We start from the raw sequence: 27,936 nt of genomic DNA, 5'->3' as shown, positions 1-27,936 counted from the left end.
TGCCCACCTACCAGGAGACGATGCCAGATAAATCATACCTAGAGTGAAGGAGAGACTCTCATTCCATTGTTCGTCTCTTTTAGGCTGCAACTGTATACCCACTTAGCAGGAAGCGAGCTCTGTTGAATTCAACAAAATGTACCTTTTGTAGACCTGTGTAGCATTGCGCTTTTAGGCATTTCATTTGCTCTGCTCTTTTGTTGTTGTTGTTCAGTCGTTCAGTCGTGTCCAACTCTTCGTGACCCCATGGACCAGAGCACGCCAGGCACGCCTATCCTTCACTGCCTCTCGCAGTTTGGCCAAACTCATGTTAGTAGCTTCGAGCAGTGCTGTCAAGTATCCCGTTTTCCCCGGGATTCTTCCTTATTTTAAGCAGTTTCCCACTGTTCTCCCTTATTTTTTATTTCCCTTAAATTTCCCGTTTTTAATGGAAGCAGCTCCTCCCCTGCTGGCCAGGGACTGGGTGGGAAGACCTCGCCTACTTGGAGAGAAAAGCCTCAGCCCTCAAAGCAAGTGGGAGCCATTTCCCGTGCTTACAGGGGGGTGTATTCCTCCCCCTGCATCAGCCCCTATCCATTGCCGCCGAGCCCCTCAGCCAGCCAATAGGGTTAGCTGGCGGGCGGAGCCTGGCTGCCTTTGAGCAGCTGCTGCTTCTTGTCCTGTTTTGATGGGATCAGACAAGAAGACGATGGGGCTCCATTGTGCGGAGCACATGGCTGCCCTCCTCTTTGCTCCGCTCCGAGCCCAATCCCGCTTGGAGTTTACATTGCTGCTCCGCCCACTTTTGCTTCTGGCTCCGCCCACCACTGACATGTGACTGTCCCCGGGATAGGTGAGACTGCTGATCCCTTATTTTCAAATCCGAAACTTGACAGCTATGGCTTCGAGAACACTGTCCAACCATCTCGTCCTCTGTCGTCCCCTTCTCCTTGTGCCCTCCATCTTTCCCAACATCAGGGTCTTTTCTAGGGAGTCTTCTCTTCTCATGAGGTGGCCAAAGTACTGGAGCCTCAACTTCAGGATCTGTCCTTCCAGTGAGCACTCAGGGCTGATTTCTTTGAGAATGGATAGGTTTGATCTTCTTGCAGTCCATGGGACTCTCAAGAGTCTCCTCCAGCACCATAATTCAAAAGCATCAATTCTTCGGCGATCAGCCTTCTTTATGGTCCAGCTCTTACTTCCGTACATTACTACTGAAGTGAGAGCTGGACCATAAAGAAGGCTGATCGCCGAAGAATTGATGCTTTTGAATTGATGCCCTGCTCTACCCTTTCCCAACTCCTAAGGAAAATTAGGCTGCATATGCACCATGCATGTAAAGCACAAACACCCAAAGAATCCTTGGAACTGCAGTTTGTTATGGGTGCTGGGAACTGTAGCTATGTGAATGGGTAAACTACAGTTCCTAGGATTTTTTTTTTATTATTTCTTGGGGGAGGGGTGTGCTTTAAATAGATGGTGTGTACACACAGCCTACGTACAATATACAGGAAGAGAGATAAGGAGATATAAACAAAGAAAGGGAGAAAGGCAGCCAGAAGCTCCTCTTTCAGGTTATGTGATTTGTTCCTTCTCCAGCAGGCATCGCAGGTAGAATAGTCAAGAGGCTGTGCTGCTCACCCACAGTGGGGCTGCCCTCATAGGTGAATTTCTCTAGCCTGGATCTTAGTCACTGAATGGCACCGCCCTTCAGAAGTCTGAAGGTTGATTTACTGAGATAAGGAGGATTATACCTCTACAGCGATTGCTTTGAGAGATCTGGACCTGGTGTCATTTCACAATGGATGCTTCAGAACACCTTTAAACACTGTGGGCATTGTTACTGCGTGGCAGCAGATGAAAACAGAGCCAGTTTTGAATTCCATTTGTATTGTGAACATGGGGAGAAGGCGGGGAGATGGCAGTTTAAGCACAAGTTATATAAAGGGCTTCTAGTGGGCTGTGAACCCCAGCAGAAGTCACAAGGGGGCAGCAACAGCAGAGAAACGGATTAAGACTGGTGGCAGGCAGCTGACTGTAAGAGAAATCGCCCACCTAGAGATATATTACAGTAGAGGGAAAGCCTAACTGTCTATTCAGAAGCAAGTCCTATTGAAAAACAATGGGGTTAGGATTGTACCGATAGTAAGACTCCTTGGCAAAAGGAGGCAAGGGAAAGCATCAAAAGCCTACTGAATCTTCCTCTTGGGGTTACTGTGAAGCATCGGGGGGGGGGGGTGAAACAAAAGTTCAAGTCCAAAGCTTCATAAGATAACATCAGTCACAGTAGCTTGGGTAAGATGATTTATTATTATTATTATTATTATTATTATTATTATTATTATTATTATTATTATTATGGTGATGATGCTCTACAAGACTGACCAAACTGGAAGCTTCTGACAAAATGTGAATATGTTCACACTTTCATTTCTTTGAATCAAAAAGTAGAGACAGCACAAAATGTTTTGTATGTGGCTTTGGGCTCTCCTTTAAAGTGGAAATGTGAATTTCTCATTTTCAATAAAATGTAACCCCCACCCCACCCCCGCTTCACCTTCAGCTCTCAATGAAAATTGAGGTTTACTTGAAATATTTAAATATAAGAACACTTTTTAAAGCAGCAACAACAACATCAAGCCTGCCATTCTTTCCCGAAACCGGTGCTGTTTGTGCACAACTTCTGTTCTTTGTCAGACAGGCAGAGGCTTCCAATCACTGTTGGGTAATTTGAGGGAAATGTCCTCATGAACTGTGGATGAAAAGTAAAATAAAGCACTAGTGTATACAAGCCAGCATTATTAGGCCACAAAAAGCCAGCAGCTGATCTAGCATTGGTGTCAATTGTCTCATCTGTTACACAAATACCTATTTATTCATTATTTAGAGCATTTCTTTTTCCTGAAAAGACTCCCAGAGAGGGACTTGAAACATTAATAATAAGACAGTCCCTGTCTTCAGGTTCCCCACCTTTGCTTTACAACTTCAAAAATATTGAGGGCATGTACAGGTTTGCCCAAAATGGACTGGTGAACTAACCTCTGAGGCCACACAGGCTTAATTAGACCCGTGGACTATAGGTTCCCCATCACTGCTGTAAATCCTACAAAGAAAGCATCTCATCAGCCACATAGCTACAGGGAACCTAATTATTAGAGCTGGGGGATTATGTATTTTCACAAACCTTTGTGGCCTTCCTGTTCGATACCCTTCCCTTCAAATCATTTTGTGCCACCAGCCAATATCTCTGCCACCTGCTGATGTCTGGTAAGAAGAAAAATGTGATATATTCTGCCAGAAATAAGCTGACACAGGGCTCCTGAGCTTTCCAGCTAGGAAGATGAAGAAGCTTGATGGGGAGAGTAACCACAGAGTTGGTGTGTGTGCGCGCGCGCACGCGCGCGCTCACACACAGAAGACATGATCAAATTACTGGCAGATATGATCTGAAGTAAAACTGGCAGTTGGAGTGTTTCAGAGAATGAGTCAGTCAGTGTCACTGGTAATGCGGCCCCAGTGGCCAGGCTAGAGCTATTTCAATGTGATTTTTCTTCAGCTCCAGTTTCCACTCAATAATGCAATAGGCACACGTCAGTTTGAGCTAGCTGGGTTGTCCTAAGGAAGCCTGGAGGGTTCGTGCCCCTCCCACTCCCTGTTCACGACAGCTTTAGACGTGACTTGAAGGAGGATGACTGGCAAGCAGGCTCCTCCTTAAGTGAAGGTCAGTGCAGGCTAAAGAATGCTCCCGGGAATGATCAGAGAGCAAGCCTCGTGCTTGTGCTGCCCTTCAAATGGATGTCAACGTGTTGTCAGGACACACTGCAAATACAGCCTTGCCTCTTAGCACACAGAAACCTGGTGAAGGTGGCATTTTCAGCAGTGACACCCAGAATGCCTTATTATAGCAAGGGTCAGCAAACATTTTCAGCAGGGGGCCGTTCCACTGTCTCTCAGACCTTGTGGGGGGCCGGACTATATTTTTTGGAGGGAAATGAACGAATTCCTGTGTCCCACAAATAACCCAGAGATGCATTTTAAATAAAAGCACACATTCTACTCGTGTAAAAACACCAGGCAGGCCCCACAAATAACCCAGAGGTGCATTTTAAATAAAAGGACACTTCTACTCATGTAAAAACATGCTGATTCCCGGACCATCCGCGGGCCAGATTTAGAAGGCGATTGGGCCGGATCCAGTCCCTGGGCCTTAGTTTGCCTACCCATGCCTTATAGGCTGCAATACTTCAGCATGCTTACTTGGGAGTAAGCTCCATTGAACTCAATAGGATTTACCTGTCTGCGTAGACATACACAGGATTGGACTGCATGCATTGTGTTTTGGCGCCATCACTTGTGGGTGTTATTAATGTGATGTTAAAGGGGAAAGGAGCATTTCAAAGCAAAAGGTAGAAAGCGGAGGAGGGAATATAAAAGGCAAAATAAAAATACAGGTGATTTCTTATAGAGGGTGACACTTCGTTTGGCAGGAGGGGAGACATTTCACAAAGCTCTGCAATTTGTTGTTCTTTTTTCTCAGCCACGTTTTAAATTTTGTTTTAAAGTTTTTAGTGTGTGTATATATCCATTTTGGTTTTGAATGTATTTTCCTGTCTCAGTATGAGGAACAATTCAAATTGGACCAAGAGTGCAAAGAAGCTTGGGAAGCAGGAGGTGGCTGGGTTGTAACTACTATGTCAATGCACAGAAGAAAGGACCCCCACCGTAGGTCCAGTTGATGGCTGAGTACACCACAAAATTCTACCATAGTCTCTGTATTGTACTGTTACATAGTATGATACACACAGCCTTGTAAATAAGGCAACAAAACTTACTAGCCTGCTGGCGACTGGCAGAGGAATGATGGAGTGTTCCTCCCCTCCTGCTGTAATCCACTGTATTTCTATACCTGAAGGAGCGTCTCCACCCCCATCATTCAGCCTGGACACTGAGATCCAGCGCCGAGGGCCTTCTGGCGGTTCCCTCACTGCGAGAAGCAAAGTTACAGGGAAGTAGACAGAGGGCCTTCTCAGTAGTGGCACCCACCCTGTGGAACGCCCTCCCACCAGATGTTTTATTGTATTTTTAATATTTTGTTAGAAGCCACCCAGAGTGGCTGGGAAATCCAGCCAGATGGATGGGGTATAAAAAATAAATAAATATATTATTATTATTATTATTATTATTATTATTATTATTATTATTATTATTCTGGGTACAAAGTAGGGTTCTTCCCTCCCCTAGCAACTGGGCCCAGAGGGGAAACAGAATGATCTCTCCTACTTCTACCAGCCCCTTCAATTCCTTGCATGCAATTTCTTGTCATCTATGGTTACCAGGCTAGTGCTTAAATACAAGGCTGGCATAATATCCGTGAAACATGAAATATGAATAAAAGCCACAACGAATGTCAGGCATACGCAAAAAGGGGAAAGAGGTATCAGCACCAGCTCCTGTGAAATTTAAGAGCTGGTCTTCTAGTTGCTTAGACTATAGAGCTAGCCTGTTCTGAAACCCGTTTTAGGAGTCAGTATCATCTGTTTTGCTGTAGCTTTCTACAGGAAGGAGGTTTCCTCTGTTGATTAGGCTGTTCTTCCTCCAGTTTCCTCCCTTCGTCAGAGCTAGGTGGTGATGTGCAAGCAGAATAGCTCCACCTGACACCATCATTTCAAGCAGTGGCGGAGCAACCTGGGGGTGGGGCATCGGGATGCACGTCGGAATGGCCTGCACATGTGCGGAAATGCCGCGCATACACAGTCTATCCGGCCCAGCGCTGTTGCTCCCATGGCAACCAGGCTGGCCGCCGGGTGGGTGGCGGCTTGTGGGCTGCCCTGTCCATCTGTGGAGCAGCACGGATGGACTGCTGGGTGGCGGGGAGTGGTGGGAGGGGCCGGGGAGTATCACCCCCCTCCCCTGGAACCCGGGGTGCAGTGCCCCCTATGCCCCACCCTTCCTACACCACTGAGTTCAAGACCCATTATAGGTTCAAGAACCGAAACTGCGGAAAATTTTCAAGAGCGGAACATTTTATAAGTTACCGTAGTTTTATTTACAGGTGGGTAGCCGTGTTGGTCTGCCATAGTCAAAACAAAATCGAAAATTCTTTCTAGTAGCACCTTAGAGACCAGGAACAAACTCAGTTGGTCTCTAAGGTGCTACTAGAAAGAATTTTCGTAGTTTTATTATAACTTTCCAACAAGCTAATAATTAAGAAATCAAATGACTGTTCTAGTCAATATAGCATTTTCATTTGCTATGAAGTATGCAAAAAAAAAAAAACCCTATTGTGTTGCTAGCAAAAATGGCCACGACTCCATTCAATTGACAAGCAACACTGCAGTCTTGTGACTGCCTCACATTCCACTGTGAAAATGACCAGCCAGCACTGAGAGGAATTCTAGGAGCTTCATGTCAAACAAGGCCTCATTTATTAGGTATGCATAATCAGTCCTATTTCCATATTTGTTTCCTTTAACATGATGCTGTGCTAGTAGTCAGATGAGCTGATCTTCATGTGCGTGACAAATTGATAACAGCACAGCATTTGTACAGGTTTTTTTGGGCGGGGGTATTTGCAGCACTTTACATATAATATATTGGGGTAGTTCTTGCATCAGCAGTGTAAGTGTTGCAAATTGTTGCCTGTGTTGCAAATTGAGAGAGTTTGTGTGTGTGTGTATATAATTTCACAGGATCTAAATCAGTAGCCAGGTATAATATGCAAATGTAATGTGCTGACAGGAGCTCGCTCCTGTTAGCAATTGTGCTGCAGCATTCTTCAGTAATTGCAGTTTCTGGACCAAGCATCAGGGCAGTAATCCAATCTTGAAATCACGGGTGCCGAGACTACTGTGATCAAGCTATCCTAGTCCAGGAAGAGTCAATGCTCTTGTACTATCCAAAGTTAGTAATAGGTAGCCCTAGCCCAGGGGTTGTCAACCTGTCCCTACCGCCCACTAGTGGGCGTTTCAGGATTCTAGGTGGGCAGTAGGGGGTTCTACTGCACAAACTGAATTACTCCTATCATTGAGCACTGGTGGGTAGTAAGGAAATTTTACCATCAAGAAAGATGCATTAGTGGGTGGTAGGTATAGAAAGGTTAACTACCCTTGTCCTAGCCATTAAGGCCACCTGGGCCTCCAATTACAATGCTAGATCCCGAAGCACCTCCAGACTGCATACCTGCTTCTGCAACCCCATCCAAGGCAGGCAAATGTCCAAGTTATCAGTCAGGGCCTGCACAGTGTCTCCTGATTCAGATGTTGTGGAGAAGCAGAGCTGAGTACCATCAGCATACAGAACGAACCATGCTCCAGATTTCCTTTGTTTGTTTGTTTGTTTGGATAACATTTTATTAATTTTCCAAAAATAATAACAACAAAAAATTCACTTTAAACAATTTCAGCCATAAATCTTAATTGACTTCCCTCCGCTCCCCCTCCTGGTTCCATTATTTTATTCATGCATGTCCTTAAAATCTTATATTCTTAACAATCTAATTTTAAAATCTTGTTCATCTTATTACAAGTGACTTTTAAAAGTTCAACTAATGTGAAAACCTATACACAGAGCTCACAAGATTATGCTTTAAACATTCTCCTTATATAAAAGAAAAAAGAAAGGGGGGGAAACCAATGTCTTTTGGGTTTCAAATTGTCTAATATGTCCTGCATAGTTCACTGGATTATTCTACCAATCTTCTTTATCTTCTTTGACGGTGGCTTCTTCTATAGGGATTGGCCAATGCCCCAGATTTGCCAATGACCTCTTCCAAAAGTTTCAAATAGATATGCCAAAGCATTGGGGAGGCTGAAAAGTAGTACTCTCTCAATGCTATTCTTTGGGCCTAGTCATGTAAGTAGGATTAGAACCACTGTAGCACAGGGCCCCTAATTCCCATTATTTGGTGCTGGTCCAGGAGGATACAAAGCATGTGGCGAAAGCCACATAGAGATTGAGACTCATACACTTTTGGTAAGGATAGTTCATCAGGGCAGCCAGGGCCATCTCTGTCCCATGGCCAAACCTGAACCCAGATAGAAGAAGAAGAAGAGGAGGAGGAGGAGGAGGAGGAGGAGTTTGGATTTGATATCCCGCTTTATCACTACCCGAAGGAGTCTCAAAGCGGCTAACATTCTCCTTTCCCTTCCTCCCCCACAGCAAACACTCTGTGAGGTGAGTGGGGCTGAGAGACTTCAGAGAAGTGTGACTAGCCCAAGGTCACCCAGCAGCTGCATGTGGGGGAGCGGAGACGCGAACCCGGTTCACCAAATTATGAGTCTACCGCTCTTAACCACTACACCACACTGGCTCTCATTGAAATTAGATAATCTGTGATAGCCATGAATGCCTGCAGCTGTCCCATCATGACCCTCTTAACCACCTTACTTAGGTAGTAGTATTTGTGAGTGGTCAGCAGTTAGTCCAAACAAAAGGGTCTAAGGCTGGTTTCCTTAGGAGTGGCCATATCATCACTATTTTCAAAATAACACTCAAGAAAGTGTTCATCACACTCTGGGACCAACCAGGAAAACCTAGGTTTACTGAGCCAAGAGGTCAGGGGTAGAGAGGGCTTGTGGTCAGGCATATAGCTGCAAGCACTGTGGCCACATCATCAGGCTGTGTAAACTGGGGGGGGGGATCCCATAACACATCACAGACCAGCACTGGATATTTTGGCTGGAACTGCAATGTTATCACGTTGATGTTGAGAGACTTTTATCTTCAAAATGTGCAGCCAGTTGATCACTGTGGGTCCTCAAATGCTCCAGAAGTCCCTCTCCCACAATGGGAGTCAGCAGCCTCTGGACCATAATAAATTGCTCTGCCTGCTTGTTGCTAGCAAATGCATTGTAGGCTATGAAATGTGCCCTTTTTGCAACTCACACTGCTACATGGTAGGTTATGGTATGACTATGTGCACTAGCCGGAATAAGACGTGCACCAATTGGGCTTTAGCCTTCATCCAGCTTCCATCATAGCCCATGGTTCCCTGGGCTTCACAGTGTCAGAGACAACACTCAGAGAGGAGACACTCCCATCAGCAGGAGCAGTCAGCCCCCAAATGAGGTGTTTGGGGGGCAGGGTGCTAACAGCATTGGATCTGTTGGATCCAAAGCCCCACAGATCTTCCAAGGGCCCCAATCCTTTCTCACTCAGCTGGCATAGTGAAAAAGATCCCTCCTTTCCATCCTGGCTGGCATGAGTTGGCAGGATCTGGAATGTGCTGGTAGATCTGCCACATCATCATCACAACACATGTGCACACTGAGGATTGCTCTGTAGATCACATTAAGCATTATAAACAGCCAAAACAATATCAGCAAAAAATGCACACGGGGAATGCCCCACATCATGTAAAAAGGTCAAGTTGTCAAGAAGGTCAGTTGTTTTTATAAAGTTACAAAGTGCACCACTACAGCTGACAATATTGCTAACAATAGAAAAGCCAAAATAAAACCAATTATAAAACAAGTGTTTGAGACAATGAGTTTTTTAAAAGTATGTAACTAGGCAACCATGCAGCTTCAAAAGGGGGAATTTTCACAGACCTTGTCTGGCAGCCCTCTAAATAATAAATAATCCTATTAACATCTGGAAGATTGTCTCAAATTCCATATGGGAGGCAGTTCCTCTTCTGGACTTCCTGCAAAATACTTGTGATGTACTGAGCAGATGTATGAATCCTCCTCAATATTTAAATCATGAATTCCAGCTGTAGTTCCACATGGAGGCTGGAGACTCATCTTGCACAAACAGCCCAGAAAAAGGAACCCTTGGTGGAAGCAGCAGGACTTATAGTGACCAGGAAAACGATATAAAAGAATCTGCAACACAGAGGAAAGAGGACCTTGGCGCTCCATTCCCAAGCAAGTACTCAAAGGTAAGCCCAAGGGATGCCGAGAAGAAGTATGCTTATTGTAGCTTTTGCCTGAATCTTACTTATGGGCATTTCATAGGCAAGCGGGGAGGGGAGACACTTGGCTTTGCTCATGTTTTGTTCTGTGTCTGTGTGTGCCCTGTCAAATAGTTTCTCTGCCTTGAAAGTTAATACCTTATCCAAAAACATCCATATGCATACCTTACATCAGAGTCATAGAGAACCTGTGGCTATTCATGACCATTGATCATGATAGCTAGGGCTGATGGAGGCTGCCTCCAGTGTAATCAGGTTTTTTTAAAAAAATGCATTAAAATAATTGGAGAAGATGCTGCAGTACCAGGTTAAAACTGCCTTGGACACCTAAGTTTTGGATGAAAGGACATCAGCTGGCTAGTTATATTATTGTGGTTGCATTTTTGCTACCAAGGAGAAGTGCTTTTGGGGATTTTTTTGTACAGGTGCCGGAATAACATAGCTGGCTTTGGGTACTATGCACCTTGGCTTGGGATGGAGTGGTGGGTGAAGTGGGTGCCATTTGCTTCTCTGCCTCAGGCAGTAAAATGTCCTGGGCCAGGACGTGTCATCCAATTGCTGCCTAGCCTTAAATAACCTATAAAGGTGAAACCAAAGCAACCTTTAAAGGTAAAGGTAGAGGACCCCTGACAGTTAAGTCCAGTCGCAGACAACTCTGGGGTTGCGGCGCTCATCTCACTTTACTGGCTGAGGGAGATAACGTTTGTCCGCAGACAGTTTTCCCGGGTCATGTGGCCAGCATGACTAAGCTGCTTCTGGCAAACCAGAGCAGCACACAGAAACGCCGTTGACCTTCCCACCGGAGCAGTACCTATTTATCTACTTGCACTTTGACGTGCTTTCGAACTGCTAGGTTGGCAGGAGCTGGGACTGAGCAACGGGAGCTCACCCCGTTGCGGGGATTCGAACCGCCAACCTTCCGATCAGCAAGCCCTAGGCTCAGTGGTTTAGACTACAGCGCCACCCACATCCCAAAGCAACCTTTAAGGCTGGTCAAATACGTCGCAAATGCCTAATCCCAGGCAGCAATCCTAGCACTCCTCCTTTGCATTAACTTAAATTTCTGAGCAGTTTTATTCATTAGGCAGCCCCTTTCCTATGGAACAAGCCCGAGTGGATAAAGATCAGCACACAAAAATGGGAGATTCTGCTCTCCCAGTTGCCTTTTTCTAAAAAGGCGAAAACCTTCCTGTTAAGGTTTATTTCCTGCGCTCAAGTGAGTAACGGCTAAAGCCTTTGTATAATTGATCTGTTATGCAGAGATTGCTCTGCAAGCCTTTAAAATATTTATTTTCTTCTTTTGAAAGTCAATTTACTGCTGGCGGAAGGTGCTGGCTTCACTTCCCCAGAGACTGAAGCCTGCTCTTGATCAGTATTCACAGAACTGAGGTGAGCACCAGCAGTGCTTGTTCCTCCCTTACTTCCTAGCAATGCGCCTCCCCTGAAAGGAGCGCCTCTTGTTTATTTGTATTTACTTATCTAAGACCATTTCTTATACTGCTCAATATATAAAGTATGTTTAAGCAGTGTAGACAAATATTACATAACTATACCATAAACCCATCCATGCAAACTACTGAGAACATCGGTAAAAATACTAGAAATACAATAAAGCATTAGAACATACAGAAGACAGGATTCAGGGAAAGCCTGGAGGCAGGGAGGGAAGGTGTATTTTCAGAAGATGGAGGTAATCAGTGGTAATGGTGACAGAGGCAGCATCATAGAAGCAGCATAATGCTATGCAGCAGTGGTTCCCAATTAGCTAATTACTGAGGACCCCCTATTTTTCAAAAGCCAAGCCACAAAATGTGGGGTAGCTCCTAATAAGCAAAATATTATAGGTGTACTGAAAACAACAGACCATAAAATCTGTGATATTACCATGAAAAAATGACAAAAAAATAGTTGGGGGGAGGCAAGGGTAGGCAGTAAGAATAAATGAACCAGAGGCATTCTCCAAATTCTGGACCCTGAATACAAAATTCAAGACACTTTAATAACATTCTCTTTATGTGATTAGCTCGTGATCGATCCCTTTCAGAAACATGACTGGATAACAGAACATGTGGACAGCTTGTGGACTCCTTACTGGTATACAAAAAAGCACGCTCTTGTCTACCAGCTGTACCATGTCAACAGATAGTTCTGAACGAAGTTTATAAATTCATTATTCTTCTGTCTCGTGCAAAATGTTGCATTTTTGGTAGTCTGTTACATGAATTGCTCAGTTTGGAGCTTCTGGTTTCTTCAAGGCCACTTCACCTTTCTGGTGTGTGAAGCTGATAAGCGAGGCCCTGCTTGTTAGCGAAAAGACAGGTTGAGGTGTATGAAAAATCTCTGCTTAGCTAGGTACCGGTATATACTTTTATGCAGGACAATGGCACAGATACATTGTGGTTGTGACTGAGAACATGTTTGTGCAACCTCAGCACTTAGCAGGCTGAGGTCAGTTGTGTATCAGAAACATGTTCTGTGACAGAGGGTGAGAGCATGTTAGTATAGGGGTACTCTGTACTTCACCTTCCAGCTAGCCTGAAGGAACTTGGCAGATCTCCTGTGTTCCTAGCCTCTCCTTGGTGTCCTGCTAGCTGCTGACAGCCCACTGTAAGCTATTGGTCAGTAGAAACTGATTCAAAGCAAAAATATTAGAGCTGTGAAAGCAATGTATGAGAGCAAAGTATGCTCATAAATGCTTGCCTGCCGTATTGACCCTAGTTAGTGGGTCTCAGGTAATGACACTCAGGTATCACTTCTACTTATTTCAGAGATAAGCTATGGCTGCTGTCAGGCTTTGCCAGCTCTGAAGAGACCATCCACTGGGCACTCCATCAACTGTTTCTCCCATGCAAATGAGCTACAGCTAAAGGATGAAGCCAACATTGCTCTAGATTTTACATCATACACCTGATCTTTGAAAGCTTGTTTACAGAAATGCCTAGTTAAGGCTCCTCCAGCAAAGACCCATGAAAGAGACCTACAAGAATGAGACATTTGGTATTTGGTAAACAAGAACGACCTTTCTTATTCATTTAGAGCCAGCACAGGGCATCCGTAAAGCCCAACAGGGGAAGCAGAGCTCAGTTTCTAGTGTTGTGGCTTCAGAGGAAGAAGAGAATAGCCACAGTAGCCTGACTGGCAAACTGCCACAGTCTTTGGAAAAGCATGTTCCTCTGTGCCTCTTACTGTGTATGTCTCTGAAAATAGTTTCAAATAAGAGGCCTTGTTCTGTAGCTGAACTGCACAGCTCCTTGTAACAGCCTCTTGTGTTCCAAAGGCATCCGGGATTCCTTGGCAACCGAGTGGCCCCTTGCCAGGCACCCATTGTTAGTCACTCGGTGGGTTTGAATGAGCTGCATTGTGGGGGGAAATTCACATTCATTATGTTGAATGTGGATCTGTGCTTCCATTACTGCTGCAGGGAAGAACCAAACTAAACAACAAAATAAATGCAGGCCTCTGTCAGATATTATGCATAAAATGTATTTAAACGACCTAAGTGCCAGACTTTGGCTGTTAATAGTAGCCAAGTAAGCAAGAACGTGAAGGTGTTGCAGCGATTTCTAGGGATGTAAGGAGCTGGTGACTTTGGTCTCATTCTGTGTTTATCGTAATCAGTGCTATTCTATTGACATTCGGCTTCCACTGAAACCTGCATTATTCATTTCACTATGCACTATGCCTGAAACTAACATAATTAATTCTCAAAACAAAATAAAAAATTCCTTCCAGTAGCACCTTAGAGACCAACTAAGTTTGTTCTTGGTATGAGCTTTCGTGTGCATGCACACTTCTTCAGATACACTGAAACGGAAGTCACCAGACCCTTAAATATAGTGAGGGAGTGGGGAGGGGTATTACTCAGAAGGGTGGTGGGAATGGGTGATCAGCTGATAGGTGTGGAAAACCTGTTTTCCACACCTATCAGCTGATCAGGTGTGGAAAACCTACACGGCTACCCTGTAACTATAATTAATTGTGTGATTAATTTTGATGGAAGGGAAATGTCCAAAACAATGCAGGAAATAACATAATTATGTGCGTAACATTTGCAGACTAACCCCCCTCATATTTCAGTTCTGTGATTTCCATTCCTGACCTCAAACATGCACATTATGACAATTTCTACTCCCATTTCCAATGAAGTTTCTGACATTCCCAGCTTTTTCCTGGGTCTTATTCTCTATGGATCTTTTCTTTTGCAAACTGGTATTACATTGGCTATTACCTTCCAATCCTCTGGCAGGGAGGCTGATGATATATACCCTGGCCTTTGACACCTGATGTGATTGCATTTTTTGTAATTCTAAGTTTTTAAACTATTTTTAATATTGTATTTTAAGTTGTTGTAACTCTCCCAGGATCCTTAGTTTGAATGGGGATATTATTATTATTATTAATATTATTATTATTAACCTTACAGAGGCCAACAACTGAAGGAACCTGGAATAAGTTAACAGAGGCTAGTATAAGAATAAATCCTCCACTGAGTATATCAGTCCAGTTTCAGGTTCAAATGTACCCCAAGAAAACCACACAAATAAAACACCTGTGAGAAAATATTAAGCACGGCACCATTTGCATGTAACTAAAAAAAAGCCTTAACATAACTGCAAAGTAGGGTCAATAATACCCACAATGTAAAATACATAAATACAAGGATGATGTGTGGGGTCTTTTAGACCCCACTGTTTTTAAAACATACAACAACATACTGTGCCATTAACATACATATAATTATTACAGTCGAATAACAGTAATCATGAGTTGTGAATTACCCATAACAGTAGCAACAAATTTCACAGAACCACAGAATATTGTACTCCAGCAGCTTGGGCACAATTCACCACATTTCACAGCTGCGTGAGTTGGACAGGCAAAACATGAGGCCCATTGTTGATGCAATTTTCTTTCACTGTGTCACCCACAGAGATGGCACTTGCCCCTTTTTTTAGTGCCAGCAGTGGCAGACCCTACCATTTCCAAGGCTGCCTTTTTCAGCACCCCAGGAAAGCTGGCTATGTCCCTAAACTCAAGCCAGGTTTGGTCAACTCTAGAAACAAATCATCTAGGAAGTTATATCGGGGTGTTCACAACACTGTGGGCTGTTCAGTTTCTAAATAACATGGGCATTTATATAGGCAATCCCTACTATATTTGTAAAAGCCAGCATTTTCTTTCAATGTATTGTTATGAATGTGGGGGGTGGGGGTGGACAGGGAACCAGCAAGTGTTAGAAACTAATCCAGCCTTTTAATTCCAAGAAATAGCCAACATAGCTTCCTGGTGAGGTGATGGGAGATTAAGGTGTTTGGTACAAGATGGCAAATGGGTGCGGCCCCCTCCCTCAACAGAAATACCAGCTGGAAAGTCACACACTATCAAGACTGAAGAATACTCAGAGCATGGAGTTGTAGAAGGCTAACACAGAAGTTTTACCATTTTGTTCCTTGCTGTTGGGTAAACTGTCCCCGCCTGGTGATTGGGTCTCTAAAGTGGGAACCAGTTACTAAATTTGGAACCTGTCCCTAAATGGCTATTGGAAGGATCCTTCTTGTCATAATGCCAAGTTGGGGGTTAATTCTTGGGCACCTTTCACAACTTCAGGAAAACAGGTCAGAAGCTTCAGGAAAACAGGAAAACAGGCCAGAAGCTCATAAACGAACAAAAGAAAAACACTGCTGGATCAGATGGAAAAGTCCACCTAGCTTAGCATTCTGTTCCTACAATGACCAGCCAGGTGTGTGTGGGAAGCCTGCAAGCAGGATACATGTGTACTAGCACTCTCCCACTTGTGTTCCCCAACAGCTGATATTCCGAGGCATAACTTTGATATTGGCGGTAATATATTGCCCACCCTGACAATGGTGATATCCTTACATTCCATGAACTGGTCTAATCCCCTGTTAAAGCTATCCAAATTGGCGGGCCCTCACTACATCCTGTGATTGGAAATTCCATAGCTCATCTGTGCATTGTGTGTACTTCACCTGTCTGCTCTGAATCTCCCAACATTAATTGGAAAACTCTGGGTTTGAGTTCCATGAGAGCAGCGTGGAGATTATTTCTGTCCATTTGTCTCCACACCATGCATGTTCCCCAGCTGGCAATAATTTCCATAACACAGAGGAGGCCATATTTAACCCTGCTGGTAAACCAAGGGTGTGAACTGCACACCTACTTCAACCGGTGGAAACAAGAACTGTATACACAGCCAACAGAGAAATACCTTGCTGTGATGATTCCCTTATCAATGAAATTATGGACCCTTTGATAGAATAGGCGAGGCACGTCCAACAGGTAGATTGTGATCTACTGGTAGATCACGGGGTGTTCCTGGTAGATCTCTGGCCCCTCAGTGATCTACTCCTCCCCAAAAAGCTCAATAACTTTGGCTTCCCCAAAAAGCTCAGCAACTTTGCTTCCTAGCAAAAAAGCGGGCCATCAGATTAAGTTCCACTGTTGGACTGGGAATTCAGGACCTTCAACTGTGTTTTATATAATCAACTTTTTATTATGTTCTGCGTATATTGCAATGCTCATTCAGTTTCAATCATTCATTCATATATTCAGTTCATTCATATATTCAGGCAAGGGCTCTGAGTGGCCGTATTCAGTTCCAGACCTGAAGGGTGAATGCTCTGCCCTGGGGTCTCTGAGCAAGGTGGCTGGAGCCTGAGAAACAGCAGACAGAAGGTCTTATGGTTTTCTTCACTCTGACTGATTGCACTGGAGGCAGGCTTCACCATATACTGGTTTTATTGAAAATAAAATGTATCAACCTTTATGAACATATTGCTGAACATCTTATATAATGTTCCTGGTGAACATTTTCACACGACCGCAGAAACGCATTGTGGCCTTTTGCTGAGTTTTTCAGTGGTTGCCGTGAAATTGTTCACCTACTCAGGAAGCATCGTTCTCACCATGTTTTGATTTCATTTGGCATCTGCAGGGAGTCAAATCTGGTTACATAGTGTTGTGACATTATCCTATTCACTCTTAGATTCAGGGGCATTGTGTGGGCAGTGCCAGGGAGGCTGTAGCTCCAGGTGCATAACTTTTGAATGGGCGTGAACCAGGAGCCCCTCACTACAGGTGCCCCCCAGCACGGCCCAACCCAGTGCTCCTCTCCACCCGCCAAGGACCCCATCAGCTGGCCGGGCTTCCCCCTGTGTGGCTGGGCAGGTGGCTCAGTGTGGCCCTGCTTTGATCCAGTGGCAGTGGGGTTGATCCAGTGGCATCGGTGGTGATACCTGGGCCACCCCGGGCACTGACGACTCATATGTATATACCACCCTCTCACAAAATACCAGGGTGGTGCAAAGCAATATAAAAACATTTTGAAAGTCAATTTCAAGCAGGACAGAATATCATTCCACAGCATGGGTCCAGCGACACTAAACGGCTGACTTCTGGTGAAGGCTAGTCCAGGCTCTGTGACATGAGGGACAGCTAACAGCATTCCTCCAGATCTCAGCGATCTGGCTGGGATATGAGGGCTCAGGGAGTGCGTTTTGTGGAAATAAATTACGTGAACATGTTTTAAATGAGCAATTACAGTCAAATTGTGAGAACAAAATAGGTGCAAAGACCGCAAGTTATGGGGGGAAGGACGTAAGACCTGCTGTTAACCAGTATTGGTCATTGCCGAATTATTCAAAGTGTAACGAAAAGAAGAGTAGTGGGTTGTTGTTGTTTTTTTTAAAGTAATCTATAAACATACAAAGCTAGAAAATTAAGTGGCAATTTAAAAACAGCATACAAAATTACAGAAAATGTGAAAAGCTTGTGGCAATTACAGCAATTATATACAGAGGAAAAAGAACTGCACTTAAAACAGGATTAATCCATGGGAAATGATGTAGAGTTATTGATACTCATGTCTTTCTTATGTGCAGAACCACTGGATCCCTACACTTCACTTACAGGGAAGCTGTTAATTGAGCCTAACAGTAACAGTTTCCATGCAAGTCTCCGCAGGAAAAGAGCCTTTTCAGTGGTGGCATCCTGGCAATGGAATGTTGTCCCCAGAGAGGCTTACCTGGTACCTAAGTTGATGCTATTTTGCTGCCAGGGAAAGAAGACCTTTTTATTACCACAAGACTTTTCTTCTGATTCACCTTTAGTTTGATTTCTCTCCTCTGCCACATGCTTTTATGCTGCTACATTTTTCTTGCTGTCCTATAGTGTTGTATGTATTTTAAAATTTGCTTTAAAAACTACAACGGGATGGCATTGTTGTAAGCTGTCCTGAGAATCTGGTTCTAGATCAGCCTATAAACATTTAGACTGAAGGAATTAAAAGTTGTTAAAAATGTCTTCTACAGCTGAAAGAAAGAAAAGAAAAGGTGTATATATTATATAGCAATTGCATAGAACCTTTGACCCTCCACATATTGTTGAACTGCAACTTCCTATTACCCCTGACCCAGCTTGCCATGGCTGATGGGAGTTGTAGTTCAGCAATATATTGAGGGCCAGAGGCAAGCTTCCCCATACCTGTAATACAGAATGGTGACTAGATTTCTAATTCACTGCAGTTTAACCAACCACAGTAGGCTTGCGGCATATATTTTGGGAAGTGTGTTTTATTTTCCAACTTTACATACCAGTACCAGGTTTTTGTTTTCTTGCTTTCAACAAAGCTGACAAATCATTGGCTCCGTTCTCACCTCAACCTGCCTCCCAGCTCTCCCCCTCCCCCAATGGCTGCCTGTCTTTATTATGATTTGGATTGTGGCGACGGCTATATGGACATGTTGACTGGATTCTTAATCACAGGAGCTTCATCCAAGTCAGAGAGGCTCATGAGCCAGGCAGGCCTTGGCACAGTCATGATCAGGCAAAGGATCAGATGGCATTAAATGTCGTGGTGCTGTGCTCCCTAGGAGACAGTATGTCCTAGAGCCCAATCACACACAGAGAGACACTCCATTCCAGAACCGTCATTTAATGCAGCTACTCCGCAGGAGTACCCCAGAGACGTGACATTAACTCGGTTGCTCTCGATTCCAGAGGCACGGCATTAGCTAGGCTCCCTCCATCCAGCGCTCTTAGCAAATTAATAAAGCAGAGGAGATGGAGGTAGAGGCAATCGTGGGGAAAACGGGGACAGCGGGAGGTGGGGGGTGGCACAGGAGAGATGTTGTGAGGTGATGGACAGAGCAGAAGCAGTGTGCGGATGACACCTGTGCATTTGTTGGAAACACATGCCTAAGGCTGTGTGTGCGTGCATGTGTGCGTGTGTGTTTGCACAGGCAGATTAATTTCCCCCTCTTCCTTCACAACAGGATCTGGAGAGTTTTAAGGCCTGAAAGAGTCAGCAAGTTGTTTGTTCCAACCATCTGTCTCATTTCCCTTAGCAACAATTTGTCCTTCTCTTCTCCTTGGTGAAGTATCTGAAGCAAAGTCTGGCTGTTAACCCCCTCCCCCTCCCAGTCATTTTTGTGTCTTTCTCACCTCTGTTGGCTCTCTTGTAGGTCATTCCCTATATATCCCATACATAGATCTGTGACGTCTCCTCTCCATCTGTCCTTTGGGTATGATGTTACATGCTAACATTCTGGGGGCGTGATGCTGCTGAGAGAGGAAGCAAGTACATTAACATTCTGAGGGAGGGAGCTTTGAGATGCGCATAAGACGTACTTGGAGGTATACAAACTTGGTATAATCTTGCTGTACATTGGCTTCGTTCCCCCATCACATCCAGCCGCACTTTAAAACCAACTATGGCTTAATGCGCACAAGCAGCGTGACGGTCTACTCTACGCTACTCAAAAGGTCTTGCAGTACACCTCCCCTGTTCCTGGTGCGCTGTGGATGAAACGAGCCAGAGTATGGTTTGTTGTGTCAGCTGAATTAGGGCTCGTGGTTTGTTTCTCTCTCAACAAACAACAAGTGGTAACCAAAGTTTGTTCTTGGTTTGCTGCTCATGGCTTGTTTGAGGAAAATAAAAACATGCGCTCAGGATGGGATGAATCAATAAGCCACAAGAAGACTCTGGCTTGTTTTGTCCTTATTTATTTATTTATTTATTTGTTATTTAGGAGTATTTATATCCTGCCTACTAACTGAAGTTTACAGGGTGGCTTACAATATATTTTAAACACCATAAAATAGACAACGATGCAATAGTCACTACAGCACGGCAAAGGGGTGTATAAAAGTTCCCTCCCCCCTTGTTCTTTGATGGTCCAACCATGATGGCTATTCTGCAGCTGCCTCTCCATGCCTAGAATGGATTGTTGAAGCAGCTAGATATTAGTCTCACACAGGCCAGAACTTCCTCATTGGGTGGCTGCCACTGTTGTCTCTTCCAGCCTCAGGCGGCAGATGCAGGAGGTGTTGGGGGAGCAAAGATTGCCCAAGCCTCCATCCTATTCCTCAGGTGTTCCAACTGCCCCTTGACTCCACCACCCTGCCTATAACTATGAAACACAAATCTAGGTCATGCATTCGGCTCCCTTTATGCTAATGCTATTGAACTCTACACATTCTACAGCCTCAGTTAAAAATAACATTTTAATGAAGGGCTTGTCTACACTCCAGCCTTTTGTATCCAGGGTTTTTCTCAAGGCACAGCTATGCACAGTGTAGCCCCTGCTCCTCATGTTTGTTGAAGAAGGTTCCAGCTTATATCCACAGCGCAAGAAAAGATGTTCAGACATTACATCACATAAATAACTTGGGTGTTGTTGCTGATGTCACATTTGTTTGTTTGTTTAATTTGTATAGTGTCCCTCATCTTCAGATCTCAGGATGGTTCACAACATAAAAATACAATAAAAGCACAAAATAACATTATAATAACAAGAACAACCCCCCCCATAAACCAATAACCCCCTTTTCAACTATAGCCTTCTGCAGCAGCCATTCTGCCATTTCAGTGTCAAACCATGCATTTATGGCACAGTGCAATACTTGCAAGTGATTTTCCCCCTCTTTTTTAATAGTTCAACTTCAGAAGGTGAAAGGCATTGAAGCCCTGCATCCTGAGTGACATCCCAATAAGGTCTGCCACAAGATATGCATGTGTTAGGTGCAAGACCACAGGGGATATGGCAGACAAATATTATGTAAGTCAGGCTTCCTCAAACTCGGCCCTCCAGATGTTTTGAGACTACAATTCCCATCATCCCTGACCACTGGTCCTGCTAGCTAGGGATCATGGGAGTTGTAGGCCAAAAACATCTGGAGGGCCGAGTTTGAGGAAGCCTGAATTGTAAGTAGTGCAATGTAGAACCAAGAATAATTAGGATGACCTTGAAACACCCAAGAGTTCACTTCTAACAATAGTATGTATGCAATTTGGAGCAATAAGAGAAGCCAGTGTCTAACATCCTCATTAAACTATGTTAATTATCTGAGGGAAATGTCTTAGCAGAAAAATTACAGATTTCTGTGATATTGGACAATACCAAAGGGAGAATGTTTTTTTTTAAAAAAAAATTATACTTAAGCCTCTGTGGCTAGCACTCTATGTTTAGCATGACTCAGAGTTTGAAGAATAGCTAAAGGATCAATTTGTCTATAGAGTTATTAGCAACTGGTGTGCTCTGAATTACCAAGTGCAGCCAGTAGAGAAAACTGGTTAGAAGCAAAAGGCCGAGGAACTATGCATAATGTAGGTAGCATTGCAAGTGAACTTGCAAAGATTTTACTGCCCTGCTCCACTCCAGGCATCCAACAGGGGAAATCTAAAAATGCTGTTTGAATGATTAATACCATTTTACTACCTTCAGCATCACAGAATCAGCCAGTAGTTCAAGAGCATGAATTTATGTCTGCAGTGCAATCAGACATTTTCCTCTTGAGTGTGACACAATTTAAGAATTGCAACAGACCATTCTCAAAATAAGTATGTTAAACAGGAGAATAGGAATGTTAAGACCAATGCTCTGGAAATATTATCAACACCACATATTTCATGTATTAGTTCAGTGGCAGGAGATGACATCTAAATCTATATAGAAAAATAAAAAGTTTCATATAGATGGTAAAATATTATTTAATTGCAGGGAACGAAGCTGAGTTGAATCCCAAATCTGTTGCATTTTAACCACACAAGCTGATTACTGGACTGTATAAAATAAAATTGTGACAGTTACTCGTTTTCCTGTAAACAAAACAAAAGTAAACTATCATTATGAGATTAATATGGATGTTTAAAATCAGGTATTGTGAGAAACATGTCATTATAATTCATGTGCCTATGGAAGGAAACATAGAATTAATGTACCAAAACAGAGAGTGTTGCACATTCACATTGATCAGCTTTAGCATCAGGACAAGCTTTTTAATTCAGACCAACGTCTTGAGAATTTTGAAATACAGAAAATGCTACCTTTGGCCATTTTTGCCTCGCTGTATTTCAACTTGAATTTGCATGCATCTATACACAGGTGGCGCTGTGGGTTAAACCACAGAGCCCCTAGGGCTTGCTGATCAGAAGGTCGACGGTTCGAATCCCTGTGACGGGGTGAGCTCCCGTTGCTCGGTCCCAGCTCCTGCCAACCTAGTAGTTCAAAAGCACGTCAAAGTGCAAGTAGATAAATAGGTACCACTGCAGCGGGAAGGTAAACGGCGTTTCTGTGCGCTGCTCTGGTTCGCCAGCTGCTGCTTTGTCATGCTGGCCACATGACCCGGAAGCTGTATGCCGGCTTCCTCGGCCAGTAATGCGAGATGAGCGCCGCAACCCCAGAGTCGGACACGACTGGACCTAATGGTCAGGGGGGCCTTTACCTTTACCTATACACATCGGAATGGCTTGGTGTGTTTTGAAATCTCCTATTTTGTGTACACACCATTGGGTGGAGACAGGGTCAGCTCCATCAGGTGCTTTAAGTCTGTCTTCTGCAACAATTGGCTACATGATCAAGTTGCCAATGGAGAACTTGGTTGCACAGCCTATCTAGTGGGCTTAGAGTCACCACCCGTCGGCTGATGGGATGGGACTTCCTGCCTGCTTTTGACATCAGGTGCACTGCCAGTGGGCGTAGTTTGTGTAAAACAGTCTTGTGTGCCAAATGGAGTCCCTTGCTGGGCTGAATTTGGTCTGCGGGTCAGGTTTCCCATCACTCTTTTATACTGATATATTTATACCTTAGATATTTTCAAAAGCAGTTAGTTATAGAAACGTATTTCGCAGCTGTAGAATTGCCAGGGAATAAAATATTTTATTTCCAGAAAGCAGCTGTAAGGGCAGGAAACAAAAGATATAATCCCTAATGTAAGGTGATAAAACCACAGTTCTATAGCATTTATTCAGGACACAAATTGTGGAACAGCATCAATATTTGATCCTGAAGATTTGTACAATATTAAAGTACAAAAAGAAATTAAATTGCAACTGGCAATATGACTTATTGAAGAAGAAGAAGAAGAAGAAGAAGAAGAAGAAGAAGAAGAAGAAGAAGAAGAAGAGGAAGAAATGACAGTCCTATAGTAAGAAGCCACAGGGAGGTGGGAATAATTCAAAATTGCCAGCAACAAGTGGCAAATTTCATATTGCTTGAAGCAAGTGACATAAGTGTACAGTTTGATAGGACTGATAAGCAGTGACAGGTTTGGCCTCTGGCATAGAAAGGCTGGGATAGTGCTTTATTTCTATAGCTGATGTGAATCCTGTTGCTATTGCTGGGCTGAGTATTGGAAGAGGCACTTGCTTACAATGACCACTAGTGGAACAAGTTCTAAACTATAACCCAACACCTGGGGGAGGGCAGAGGTGGTTTTAGGGCACCTCTGAGAGAGTGTCTGGTAATCACTTGCCTGGCTGCAGGAAGGAGGTGTGAGGGCTCTGTCAGGGGCCTAGAGCAGTGGCGAAGGAAGGCTCTCTAGCACTTGGTGTGGGGTGTCGAGGGGTGGGGCAAACCGCCTGGGGCACATGCGCAGCACTGATACCGACGGCACATGTGCGGCACCAATACAGACTGCGCTCAAGCGGTTGCCCATAACGACGGTGTGCCCTCAGCCGCCCTACAGTGAGTGTAGCCCTTGGCCGCTGCCATTTTGTCACCCCCCCCAAGGTGACACTCAGGGCAAAACGCTCCCCGCCCCCCTTCCTACGCCCCTGGCCTAGAGTCCTCCTGCCTCCTTCCCAAAATCTAGTTAGCACTTGCTCAGCTTTGGGAAGGAGAAGGGAGGACTCTAGGACCCCGACAGAGCCCTAACGCCTCCTTCCCAAAGCCCAGCATGGTGAGAGGGCTGGGGGGAGGCTGCCAAAACTGGAGCATCACCCAAGACTGCAATTATAGGTAATTTTAGACTCGAGACTTAAGGGATGGTCCTCTTGACATTGTTATCGTTATGTTTATTACTTTACCCACTTCAAAATGTGGTAAGCCAGTCCTGCTGCATTTGGCGGCGATCTTGCTCCTTCTGCTACTGAGGTTCTGGTCTTCTGCCCCCAGAGTTGAGCCCTAATGGTGCCACTGCCAAGACCTACTCCAGCAGTTTCCTAGAGTTAGTCTGAATGTTGCCCCGTTTAAAAGAGTTGCTTTATTCTGCTCTGTATTTTAGATCAATAAAATAGCAGTAAATGCACCGGGGGGAGGGTATCAAATCTACACAAATGGTTTATAATACCATCTCATAGGGAATTGCAGAAAAGTGACCAAGTATGGGGTTGGAGGCTGGTGGACAGCAGACTTATTGTTTACAACTTAATTTCTTTTAAATATCATTTTCGTATTCATTTTGCAGAAGCAAAAAACAGGCCAAATCTGATGTTTCCCTGGTTTACCAGAAGATGGCGCTGAAGAATAAGTGTTCCTTGAAATGTTCTCATTCGGTACCAGTGTGGGTGGTAGAACAAACAGGTAAAAAGCTGTCACTGGTTCAATTTCCACTAGTGAGAGAGGCAGCGAGCATTCAGCATTCGTTATGTTCCTTGCATGCAATTCACAGGGCTGTGCAAGATTTTGTGCAAACCTAGTCGACAAACTAGTAGCAACATGCAACAAAACAAGACAGCAGCCTCTACACCGCAAACCAGGTCCTTCTCCAATCTTGGCTGATGCTTAGCAGAAGCAGGCAGAAATATAATCTCTGGCTCCTACTGACTCAGGCAAGCAAAGTCCTCCAAGCAAGGCACATTTTGTAGTAGGGAACAGCAACAAGCTAATTTCTCTTGTTACTGAAGCCAGCAAGGAAATCTGCCCGGGGTGGTTTCATGGAGCAAGGAGGTTGAGCCTTATCAGAGGACTTGTCTATTGCTGCTGGCCTTCAACAAGATGCCAAAGAATGTGGAGGATTCCAACCTGTGCACCACTATCAAGCTCTGGCAGTGGAGGATATATTGTGCCTGTGCTCAGCCCTTTCTGAGGGGCCGGCCCTGTTCGTTCACCTCAATAAACTTGACTATGTCCAAAAATATTATGGTGCTAAATGCAGAAGAGTTAGCTTATCACATGAGTTATATATTTTTTTTTACTATTATATTGTTGAACAGTACTTTTTGTTTCTATATATCGAAAAACGAACTTTGTTTAAAGGAACCAAACAAATGAAAATTCAAGTGTTTCTGTAAAATTTTCATAGATATACATAAAACGTATACCATTCCTTTGACATTTCTTTTGTGCAAAACTGTCAATTAGCTTGTCGTCATTGTCTTGCTTATTCAATCATTCATTCCCTGCCCTTCATCCTAAGGTCCCGGAGTGGAGTTGCATCTTGCAAAATTCAATGCAGAACTTTTGATCGCTGAAACTGCTGAACAAATAAAATGTTCTTGAGATATAGTAGAATGCAAGTACTCTCCCTCTCCTTTTAAAGTTATTGAATGATCTTTAACTGGTTGCATTCACATATGATAAAAGAGAATTACGTCACAATGTGATATAATAATAATAATTTATTATTTGTACCCTGCCCATCTGGCTGGGTCTCCCCAGCCACTCTGGGCGGCTTCCACCAAACATTAAAATACATTTAAAATGTACTATCACTGATGTAAGGAACTTCTCTAAAATCTATGCTGGGTTGGTTGGAGTACATTAGGAGGCACTAATGCTTCTGAATACCAGTTGCTGGAAACCACGGGGGGGGGGAGTTCCCTTGTGCTTAGGTTTCCCACAAGCATTTGGTTGGTCACCGTGAGAAGCGGATGCTGAACCAGATGGGCTATTGGCCTGATCTGGCTTGCTCTTCTTTTGTTCTTTTTGCATTATCAACATTTGGAGGGCATCCCATTGGCTACCTCTGCCTTAGACTGCTTGCTGGTGGTAGCCTGGAAGTAGGGTTCTAATACCAAGGCCACCCAGGGCTTCACATTCTACGCTAGCTTTGAAAATGTGCTTGTTGTCTCATGTAAATAGAATTTATTCCTCACCGGGTGATGTCCTCTGTACACTTATTCTGAATAAAATTTCATTTAAATCAATAGAACATTAAGTAAATGTGATTAGGGCTGGGTTGCAATGCTGCAAAGAGGCCTAACAGACACAAATAAGCCACCAACACGCCTGGAATCTCCTAAACAGAATTCCCTTTGGTGACTCAGTGCACGATTTTGTATTCTTTGCTGTGGTGCTTTTATTTAGCAAAACCTGCAGCAGAGGCATATGTAAGCAGTCAAGTGCTGCTTAACAAATGGGCCCTTTCCTTAAGGAACCAGACAAGAAAAAGTCGTAAGTTGCACTGCACATAAAATGCCTCTGTAGTAAAAGGTACTATTCACAATAGCATCTAGCAGTTACTGCTTTATTTCTTTTTTATTCTTTATGTACATTATAACGTAAGCAAAGCAGTCTACCCCAAGGAACATGCCATCTAAATCTCAACAAAAGGGAGACAATGGAAGGACAAGAAGGGAGGGAAGATAGAATCATGGAAACTATGAATGGAGTTAGCTTAGTATTTCTAGGAAGTGAAGGTTAAGAGGCTGGGGTAAGGTCTTCCTGAAAATGTATTTTGAAGAGAGATTTGACAGGAAAGAGGTGGCATAAGGAGCTAGCAATGGTGAATGGGTGGAGTTGTTTCAGATTGCAAATCTATGCACCCTTATCTAGACTTGATGGTACTTACTTCTGAATAGGAGCTGAGATGCATCTGGTTCCAGGCAACTCATTCAACCTGGATCTTAATTAAAGTGGGCAATCCTATGATCACACATAAGTGGCCTGTCAAGGTGGTGGAACTGAGATATACACTTGGGAGAGGAAGGGGGGGGGGAGGATAGGCCATGTGCCATTTCTCTTTCTCCAAATTAAAACTGGAAAACCTCCTTTTAGCTCTTCCTTCCTGTCCTACTTCCAAACTCTGATGGGCACTACAACAGGAAGACAGTGAAAATGACTGTGTCAGAAGGTGGTAGACTCTCCTTCAGTGGAGGTTTTAAGACACAGGTTGGATGGCCATCCATTAGAGATTCTTTAGCTGTGCATGGGGGATTCTTGCATTGCATGGGGTTGGACTAAATGACCCTTGGTTGGGACCCTTCCAATGCTACAATTCTATTGATTCCGAAGAGTGGAGAAGTATTCTAGAGCAATAAGCACCACTTAGCTCCTTCTGTTAAGTCTCTGGTTACCAACCAGCATAGGCAAAACTACAGCGAAAGACCCATTCACATTAATCAAGGCAGCTAATGATCTGTTCTAGGAAAATGATCCCACCGTCTTACTTCTGTCTAAAAGGTGTATATTGTTGCTGTTCGAATGCTTTCCCTTTTATTCAATTAAACTCCTTGCTTTTTAGTCTGCTGCATCCAGATGGTAGTTTCTTCACGAGTTAATTTAGCACTTAAACATTTATCTGGAAGTGGAGATAGCAAAGTATCTCAAGAAAGAGGGAGGAGGGTTGCTAAGTGAACAACTTGTTTCCAGAGTGCTGCTGGCTGTATTTTATTGTTTATTGTTCATTTTAGTTATTAAATTTGTATACTGCCAATTGGACTCTCTACTTGATTGAATAAACATTTCTTGTATTGTGCCACACCTCTTGACTGTTAAAAGTGAACCATCATTAAATGAATATTTCTTGAAGCCCAGGCCTGTACCGCTAAGCTACTGTTCTGCATTTTCACCACAAACTTCTTG

The 27,936-nt window shown here is 43.9% G+C and overlaps 1 long non-coding RNA gene across 1 annotated transcript; it reads left to right on the top strand.

The window, feature by feature from the left end:
- Positions 1-2,210: 2,210 nt before the first annotated feature.
- Positions 2,211-25,653, top strand: LOC117051032. Its single transcript, XR_004427143.1, has 4 exons — positions 2,211-2,274; positions 9,692-9,859; positions 24,599-24,714; positions 25,550-25,653. It is a non-coding gene; the product is annotated as an uncharacterized LOC117051032 (long non-coding RNA).
- Positions 25,654-27,936: the final 2,283 nt, after the last annotated feature.

The sequence above is a fragment of the Lacerta agilis genome, chromosome 1 (genome assembly GCF_009819535.1).
Source record: "Lacerta agilis isolate rLacAgi1 chromosome 1, rLacAgi1.pri, whole genome shotgun sequence".
In the NCBI taxonomy this organism is placed as follows: domain Eukaryota; kingdom Metazoa; phylum Chordata; class Lepidosauria; order Squamata; family Lacertidae; genus Lacerta; species Lacerta agilis.
This window is presented reverse-complemented; position numbering and strand designations above follow the sequence as displayed.